General features: G+C 34.0%; 1 pseudogene; it reads left to right on the top strand.

Moving 5' to 3' along the window:
- Positions 1 to 856: 856 nt before the first annotated feature.
- LOC131636378 (uncharacterized) lies at positions 857 to 5,975 on the top strand (annotated as a pseudogene).
- The last annotated feature ends 4,164 nt before the right edge of the window (positions 5,976 to 10,139 follow it).

Below are 10,139 nucleotides of genomic sequence, written 5' to 3'. Positions count from 1 at the left end.
CGAAACTACGAAGGTAGTTCAAAATACCTTTTCAAAACTGCGAAACGGTAATTCAGAATACCGTCAACACCTTCATATTCAAATTCTAAGGCGTACAACCCTGTGCCCGAACTACGTTGACTCTGATTCTCCATAAGAAGATACGTAGGCACTTGGTAACAAGGCGAGTCTCCCCCCTCACAATTTCAATTCACTTTCAAATCTCAATTTTCACCCTATTCATTTCCTTAGCTATTAAACTTCTAAATTTCAGCCATAAAACCTTTACCTTAGAACAAACCTTAGGAAAGGGTTGAGGGTGCCTAACACCTTCCCTCGACCTGATTATAATAACTTACCCCGATCTCTTAACTGCGTATGGTTTCCTATTCGCCTTGGTAGAATAGGTGGCGACTCTAAAACCTATAATTTTAGGGAAGGTTGCTACAGAGATGAACTCTGTATAGAAGACGGTGAGGTTCCGGCTAACTATGATCACTTGGCCTACATGAGCTCAATTCTCAAAGACCCTTCCATTATGGACAAACCAAATGAAACAATTACAGCAGGGCATTTGAAGAGGGATCCTAGGCTCTTAAATTGGGTCATCTCCAGAATCATTAGACCACGAGCAGGAGGATACTCTAGAGTTGCACGAAATGAAATTCTGCTAATGTATCTACTTCAAAACAGAACCCGTGTGAATTGGCCAAATTTTTTCGCCGCCAAGTTTTATGAAGTAAAGCAGAAAACCACTGCTCTATGCTATGGATCAATCATTTAGACAATTGTAAATCATTTTGGTATGAAACTTGATGGATTGTCTTACATTAGCTTCAAACAGTCTCAAGACTTCTCTCAGACAACCTTGACCCTCATGGGCAATCACTGGGATCCAGATAGGCAAACTTACTATCTCATCCAAAAGGGAACCGGGAAAGTTATCTACAATTATGATGATCCTGCAGAATTTGGTCACATTGGAGGTCATGAAGAGGAAGACCATGATACTGACATGCCAAATGATGATGATCACATCATGGAAGATGTTCCTCATGATAGGGATGCAAATTGGCAATATGTTCCCCCTCAAGAGGAAGAAATCCCTTAGGGATACACAGCCCCACCTCAGCCGGATCAATCCAACATCATTGCTATGCTTGAGAACCTGCAACTTCGCCAACAACAAAACTTTGAAGCACAACAGCTCCAAATTCAGAAGATGCAACAGCTTCAACAAGATCGTTATACTGAACAACAACTCCAATATGCAAATCTTCATCGCTTGGCTCAAGAGCACAAAAGCGATTTTGAAACCTTTGCCTCCAACATGATTGAACGACAGAACCGTTTTGAAGAAACAGCAAACAATCGGCACGATAGTCTGAGCCAACGCTTCAACATTCTCAACACATCCGTCCATGACCTGCTGGAACAAGTTGAAGAGGATCGACCTCAAGGTTTCCAAAGAGGAAGAGGAAGACGGGGCAGACGTTAGCGACCATTGCATTAGTTCATTTCATTGCATTGCATCTCATTTCTGTCATGTTGTTATGTCTTTTATTACTTAAACTCAAGCTTGGTGTGTACCTTTAAACATGTTTGGATATTATGCTCTATGTCTTTACTATTATGCTATGAATGATTTTATTGTTTAGATTATTATGTTATTCTCTTCTACTATTCTCCTGTTTTCTATCTTTTGATGATGTCAAAGGGGGAGATGAATTGAGAGTACGGGGGAGCTTAGTACGGGGGAGCTTACACATACAAGATATGCGTTGGGAGTACGGGGGAGCTTTCATCATTCAATAAAATGTTTGCACCATGGAACGGAATTGAAGATTCCTAGTGGGTGAAGATTTGTGGGGTTTTTGGTGAATAAAATCTGTGGATTTTGTCCTCCAAGATTGGTGAATTTTGGGGTTTTTTATCAAGAGACTTCATCAAAGATTCAACTGAGTGTGAAGATTGAAGAACAAGGTTTCGATCAAGTCAAAACACTGTAGAAAGGAAATCAAAGTGAAGCTCTTGGAAGATACTTGATCTGGCTCAAGATCATGGGGAAGAAGATTCAAAGGATCAACATTTTGGGTTTATCGTTATCGCTTTGTTATCTTCTTTGTATAAACTGTTTTCAAACATAATGAAAGACATCCCAATTCCCGTTTGGAATTGGGGGCAGATGTAGTCGTAGCGAGGACCATCGACGAACTTCCTGAACAAATATCGTGTTCTTATCGCCTTTATCTTTTTGTTTACGTTTCGCTTAATTCTGGTTATAATTGCAAATTGATCAAAGGTTCAAGTGTTAAACTTGTGTGATAAGATTCTGCACAAACATCACAAGTCACCACACATTGAATCATAATCAATTTGGACATTATTACCAAGTGTTCGACATATTGCTTCAACCATTATCAAGTCATTGCAAACAAGTTAATCAAGCAATTAATTGAACGATTCAAATCAGCTTAATTGATTGATTCTCTAAGTGATCTTTTCATCATTAACGCTTAACTATTTTGTGGTTTCTTCACATATCCGATCCTTTCAATAGTGGTTCGGAATAGACGCGAGTCGATCCCGAAACGCTTTCGCCTAAATTTGAAACAAATCTGAAAAATTCGGAGGCATCTATTCACCCCCCCCCTCTAGATCCTCAAGCCTAGCGTCTAACAATGCCGACGCGAATTCATCGGTACGTGCGTTTTTTCCAGTGAATTTCAGTTTCAATCTTCTTCATCTCTCTTCTTCGATTGATGCTGTATGATTGTTGTTCAATTACGGTTTATTAACAAATTCGTCATTTCTTAACATGCAAACCAAGTGTTCGGTGAAATGCGTGGACTGAATTCTTTCTCTTTTTTGTTTGATTTCTACTGTGGAAATTATTTTAGGATTCTTATATAGTGCAAATTATTTGAATTAATTAATCTGCAACGTGTTGTTATTTAAATTTTGACTAAAATGAAGTCTAAACTCTCCAATGACTTTGTTTTATGGTGGACTAGTGTTTCTTGTTGCAACTTATAAGCCCAAGTCATGCTGACAAGACCTTAAATATAAGCTCTTCTTTGATGAAAGTTTTCCAGCGGGGTCTCTTGAGTCAGAGGTTCTGTTTATTTTGCAGTGCTACTTCTCATTTGTAACAATTGTTTGCACTATGTACATATGCGTGGGTCTTGTAAATGTATCTCATATTTGATGTCATTTTTTATATACCTATGCCGAGACAGAGAAGCTCCAAAATTAACTAAAAGTGGTTTCCAGTTTTTGGTATGCATCAAATGATATATAAGCCACATGAACTCATTGTAATGCTTTCTTATAAATATAGAATTTGTTTGTTAAGTACTACAACTTATGGATACAAATTCACAGCTTATGTAACACGAAGACTGTGTTTATTCGGAAGACCGGGGACGAGAAGTCGCTTCCCAAAGATGCTACTATTGGAGATGACAGAGAAAAGACACAAGTTGCTAAGGTAAGCTCTTATTCCTACTTCAATTATTTTTTTCATTCATTATATGGTTTTGTCAATTATATATGACTGTTAATTGTAAGCTGATAAATGTCATTGTGGTTTTTTGTGAAGGCATGGAATATGCAGACTGCTTCACATTTAACTACTCACACATTGGTTTATGGTTATATAGTATGTTTTGTTCTCTTACTTTTGTAACAATTCATTTCTGTTATCTATCAATTTATGTTGAGTTTGATTATTTAAATCGCAGGACGGTGTAATTTCTGCATGGAGAGGCAGTTCTAAATCCAGTTCCCCTTTTGAACTGGTTCCATCATTACGCGGACACACTAAATCTGTTGTTTGCCTGGCTGTTGGATGTAACAAGATGTTGTTCTCAGGATCCAAGGATCAAAGCATCAAGGTATATTTTGATTGTTTGGCAATAAAGAGTTTCTGTGAATCTTCAGTGGTTTTTTGCTTTTCTATGTTAGCTCTACACAATTGCTTGTTGCTTAATATATGTTTTGTTTGATAAATTGATAATGATTTCTTATTGTTTTATTCAGGTTTGGGACCTAGACACATTTGAGTGTAAAATGACACTCAATCCGCATACAGGTGAAGTCACAGCCCTTATTTTTTGGGACAATTTCTTGCTATCCGGTTCATCAGACTGCACTATCTAGGTCTGGTATAAAACCGTCGAGGATACTTTGGAAGTTGCATATTCACACAATGTAGAAAATGTAAGTTACTTTGCTAGTATGTTTAACATCATTCGGTTGTATGTTTTCGTTTGTAGTAATCAAATTGACATATCTTATAACGGTCACAAATGAAAGGGGTTGTAGTAATCAAAAATCCACGGGCCCTCACTGATCAAAGAGGTAGCTTCAGCACCCAGATTCGTCAAATTAGTACATTGACCAGTAACACAGTCCCATGTCCGAAGTGTCCCATCGGTGCTGCCAGAATAAAGTTTGTTTAAAAGGGGGCTGCTGGCATTCGTTTAGGTACATCATTCTTTTTTTGTTATCTTATCTAGATATGGTTTGCATATATCGTAAGATTATGATAACTGTTGTTTGTTCCATCTGTTGTCGCTCACATGCTTTTCACGGTTCACAGGATATTTGATGACGTGAGAAGACGGGAAGCAAGCCAGATTTACGAGTATAGTTTTTCAGATCACACCTTGTGTGTAAACGATGTTGTGATTGGTTTCTGGAGGGTGCAATGCAATTATAATTTCAGCATCAGATGATCGGACCTGTAAGGTCTGTTTTACTGTTTTCGTGTGGAAGTATTGTTGTAGAAAAATAGATAATCAATGAAGCTTGTTTATTGCGTCATATTTACTACTGCCAAGTTAAATCGTCGATCTCTACCATTTAAATTTTTTAATCATTGTTTTCCAGTTCATAGATATCGTTTCGGAATTCTAACGAGTTTTTTTTAAAGGTATGGAGCTTATCTAATGGAATGCTACAAAGAAATATAGTATTCCCTTCAAAGATTAAAGCTATTGCATTGGATCCTGCTGAACATGTCTTTTATGCTGGCAGTGAAGATGGAAGAATATTTATCGTTGCACTTAACACCACAAAAATTGCTACTAATAATCAAGTTTCGTATATCATTGATTCATTTTCTAACCACAGGTTATCTTTTCTCCTATTATTTTCAGATATTGAACTTATTGACCTGTCGACATCCAATCTTTCGTGATTTTTTGATTTTTCCTAGATTTGCATGTTATTTCCCAAAACATGGCAATGTAGCTTAAGGAAAAATCTTATAGTTGGGATTGCTTTGTTTTCATCTTTTGCTTCGTTGCGACTATAGTTGTAATGTTGTTAACTCACCATGACTATAAGCTATAGATTGTTTTCGAAATATGTTATTTCCTATATAGACTAAAAGTTATTTTTAAGCTATCCTGAAGAGGTTATTAAAATAAATTGAAAATAGCTTATAGATATGTCACAAGCTGTTTCCATAAGTTCTCCCAAGTAGCCTCTCAAGTGTTTATGTTAATAGATAAACTCAAATAAACAATCAAAACAGACCCCTTAGCTTTGTGATGATATATCTAGGATAGTTGATATCAGAAATCATTAGTTTGTTTTTATCCAGAGTTGATTCTAAGTCATTAAGCTCCAACTATCCCCCCTTTTAATTTTGTTTGTAAAATCTCGTGTACCCTCTTGCTTCTGTCCTTGTGAATTACAGGAAAAACCTGATTCAAGTTGTGTAGTGTAATTTAACTAATTATCTTTCTCAATCTAACAGCAAGGCAGTTACTTGCTTGGCATATAGCGCCGGTGATAACTGTTTAATTTCGAGATCTGAGGATGGAATAGTTCGAGTTTGGAATGCAAGTACTCATAACATAATCCGTGTCTTTAAACATGCTAAAGGAATTGCGAGCATTTTACTCACGGTGCTATTGACCATTTGTAACAGGTCCTTATTGACACATGCCGCTGAAGGCACTCCTAACCAAGAAAGATCAGCATAGGCAGCAGGGTGGCCAACGTATTTGGAAATCCAAGCCTAAACATTCATTTACCCCGCTACACATGCCGATGTTCCAAGTTTTACAACAACTGCTCAATCGGAACTTGATAACCTTATTGCCTCTATATTCAGCTTCAGCAAATACTGCTCCTGGGTACAAGCATAAGGAGAGATGTGCTTATAATTAGAATAGTCCTAGCCACGACACAGAGGATTGTGGGCCATTGAAGCATAGGATTCAAGACCTAATTGACGAAATATTATGATTGTACATGATTTTGTATACTTTTTGGTTAATATTAAAAATATTATGACTTAGTTTAAATATGATTTTTATGTGTATGATTTTATAATATTTGAAATATTATGACTGTACATGAAATATAACTAAATGGTGTATATGAAATAGGATGTAAATAGATTTAAATATAATATAATTGTTCATTCATAAATGGCGTATTTACACTCGATTTTTATAAAAATAGGTGTAATTAAGAATGTATCTATATCTGATTTTTATTAAAATAGGGTGTAATTAAGAACGTATCTACACACGATTTTTATTAAAACTGAGTGTAATTAAGAACGCAATAACACCCAATTTTTATTAAAATAGGGTGTAATTAAGAACGTATCTACACCCTATTTTTATTAAAATAGGGTGTAATTAAAAATGTAGTTACGCCCAATTACACCCGATTTTTGTTAAAATAGGGTGTAACGTAGAACGTATTTACACCCGATATTTTTAAAATGGGGAGTAATTAAGAACATATTTACATCCGATTTTAATTAAAATGGGGAGTAATTAAGAACATATTTACACCCGTTTTAAACGGGTGTAAATTCGTTAGACATATCTCACCCAGTGGATATACACCCGATTTTTATTAAAAATAATTGGTGTAAATTTAATAAAAAACAGGTGTAAATTAACATTTTTGTACTAGTGTTCCCTTTCTTGTGTTTTTTTCCGCCTTCGGGAAAGAAACCAAGAAAAGAAAAGAAATAACATCAACCAAACAAACAACAAAGAAACAACAACCCATCAAAGATGTCCAAAAATTACTCCCAACAAATTATTATAAAAAGCATTGTACCAATCCTAAGAGATAATCTATATAAGTATGCAAGAACACGGCTTCAAAATTGATCGAGTTCTTATAAGATCAAATTGATTAACAAAAATGATCAAATTTTTATAAGACCAAAAAACCATATAAGAGATATATTTTTATTGAATGAAGTGTATTTTTTTTTTAACTATTAGTGCATCTCCGTTAAACTATTAATAAAAGTATACTTCATAAATGGATATGTAATTATGTAATTAGGATTTAGCAGTTGGACTGGAAACTTAAAAAAATATCAAGAACTTACAATTGGTTTTACATATAAACCTATCAATTTATTTATTTTAATCTTCTTCAATTTGAAATTGAAATAATAGTCAGATAGATTTTTTCAATGTAGCACCGACTATAATGACTAGTGAAGTCTAAAAGAATTCCAACAGTCATAAGAATCCCACATATCATAATACTGCTATAATTAGATATATCAACAATTTGTCTGTTATATTCAACATAACATTTTGTAAAATGCCAGTCCAATAAATATTTTTTCCTCCTATAACTTCCACTCAAGCAAAATAACGATGTACTAGTTACAAGAATGAAAATTTAATTTCCTTAATAAAGATGAAATATGTCTCTTCTATAAACTATCAAAATTCAAAGTTTTACTAACTCTATCCAAACCACCATAAAGACCTTCACATAACTTCACCATATGCTTGTCATCATAAATAGCATTACCAAAATAAATACGAACTAAAACTAAAAAATCATCAAGATCTTGAGGCAAAGTACATTGTGTCAGTGCCTAACAAGGTAACCGAAATCATAAGAACTATGAAATGTAACCCAACTTACATCCCCATTACAAACAAGTCCAGATGACATCAAAAGTTCAGCAAAACATATTGAATGATCAATACCAAACTTCTTATTTTTCACAAAGTCAATACCTGACTTCGAAGAAGTTCTATAGAATCATGATTATGGGTGTCGTGTTCAACATCAAAATCACAGAAATTAAATTCCCAGATGAAAAAATTATAAATTTCGAGGTTTGGAAGGTTACCATTGGCATTAGAGAGAGTGAGTCCGACTTGGATAATATTAAGGTCGTCCACATTGGCCTTCAAAAAATAATAGTGAGTATCTAAACTTTGAGAATGGAAAGGCAAATATGTACTACCAGGAAGGACGACAACACCAGAAAACTCAGTGTCCATAGAAATAATTGGATAGGAATCGACCAATGAACTAATCAACTTGAACTCTGATTCAAGGTTGGATGACTACGCCGATCGAATCGTAGTTGATGGAGCACAACAAGGCTTTGTGGTGAACATGTTTTTTGTGAATTGTAGAACAAAATAAATTAAGAAGTTAGAGATTAAAATTTTACAATTTTAAATAATGTCTAGTCAAAAAATCAAATGTTATAAATGGTACTAAAAATATAACTAGGAAGAAGAAAAGAAATATTACAATCAATTCTAAATATTATGAATACACACTAGTACAAAAAAGAGTTGTTTGTATTTTTAGAAAAGAGTTGTTTAGCTTTTCTGATTGTATGTCGGAGATTATTCTCTCCTTTTGGAATTGGCTCTTATCTTTCTATAAGCTTTGAGATCTTTGTAATTTTCACACTTGGAATATCCTCCCGCTCCTTTGTTTCGAGTGGTAGGAGCTTTCCGTTTGTTTTGGGTGGAGTATCCCTTATGCTCCCGTTATTAATCTCATTGCTTATTAAAAAAAAAGTTAATTTACACCTGTTTTTTTTATTAAATTTACACATTTTTTTAAAAATAAAAAACGGGTGTCTATTCACCGGGTGAAAAATGTCTAACGAATTTACACCTGTTTAAAAACGGGTGTAATTACATGATATATTGCACCCTTTTTAAATAAAAATCGGGTGTGAATACGGTCTATGTTACACCCTATTTTAATAAAAATTAGGTGTAAATATGTTCTTAATTACACCCTATTCTAATAAAAATTTGGTGTAAATACTTTCTTAGTTATACCCTATTTTAATAAAAATCGGGTGTAAATATGTCCTTAGTTAGACCTTATATTAATAAAAACCGGGTGTAAATACGTTACGTTACACCCTATGTTAATAAAAATCGGGTGTAAATACGTTCTTAAATTAGACCTATTTTAATAAAAATCAGGTGTAAATACGTTCTTAATTACACCCTATTTTAATAAAAATCGGGTGTAAATACGTTCTTAGTTATACCTTATTTTAATAAAAATAAGGTGTAAATATGTTCTTAATTACACCTTATTTTAATAAAAATCGGATGTAAATACATTTTTAGTTACACTCTTTTTAAAAAAATCGGGTGTAAATATTTTCTTACTTACACCCTTTTTAAATATAATTTACATCTTTTATAAATGAACAAATTATATTATATTTAATTCCAATTACACCCTATTTCGTAGACTATATTACACCCTATTTTAGTTATTACATTTCTTCATATTTCATGTACTAAGAAATAAAATAATACACATAAAAATCATAACACTGCTCATTACTTCCAGATAGTTTTATTGGCTCATGTTTACTCATTGCACATACAAGTAAATGTGAAAATATTTCTACATCTACTAGACCCGTATGAAAATAACTGATCTACTACTATTGCATGGTAGTAATCCAGCAACAAGATGCTTACTAGGTACAGAGACAATCTACTAGACCCGTATGAAAATAACTGATCTACTACTATTACATATGGTAGTAATCCAGCAACAAGATGCTTACTAGGTACAGAGACAAGCATGTTGTTGTCAACTGTAGGCACGCTTAAGCTTCTTAGCTCATCAAGCTCGGGTGGCAAAACAGTCGGCTTGTTGTTATTGAGATGAAAAATGTGCGGCAATTGTGTAAGTTCTACTGAAAATATCTGTATACAAATATAATGTCAAAAACATCCCTGATCCAAAATATCTTATATACCATGAACAATACACCAATTAGTTCTATTTTTTTTCAATAGGCAATGGAATTAAAACCGGGGTATAAGGGATACTCCAACCACTTACAAGAGAAACTACATCTCAAAACAAAAAAG

The sequence above is a fragment of the Vicia villosa genome, unplaced genomic scaffold (assembly GCF_029867415.1).
Source record: "Vicia villosa cultivar HV-30 ecotype Madison, WI unplaced genomic scaffold, Vvil1.0 ctg.001709F_1_1, whole genome shotgun sequence".
NCBI lineage: Eukaryota > Viridiplantae > Streptophyta > Magnoliopsida > Fabales > Fabaceae > Vicia > Vicia villosa.
The sequence above is the reverse complement of the archived record's forward strand: the minus strand, read 5'-3'. Positions and strand labels throughout refer to the sequence as shown.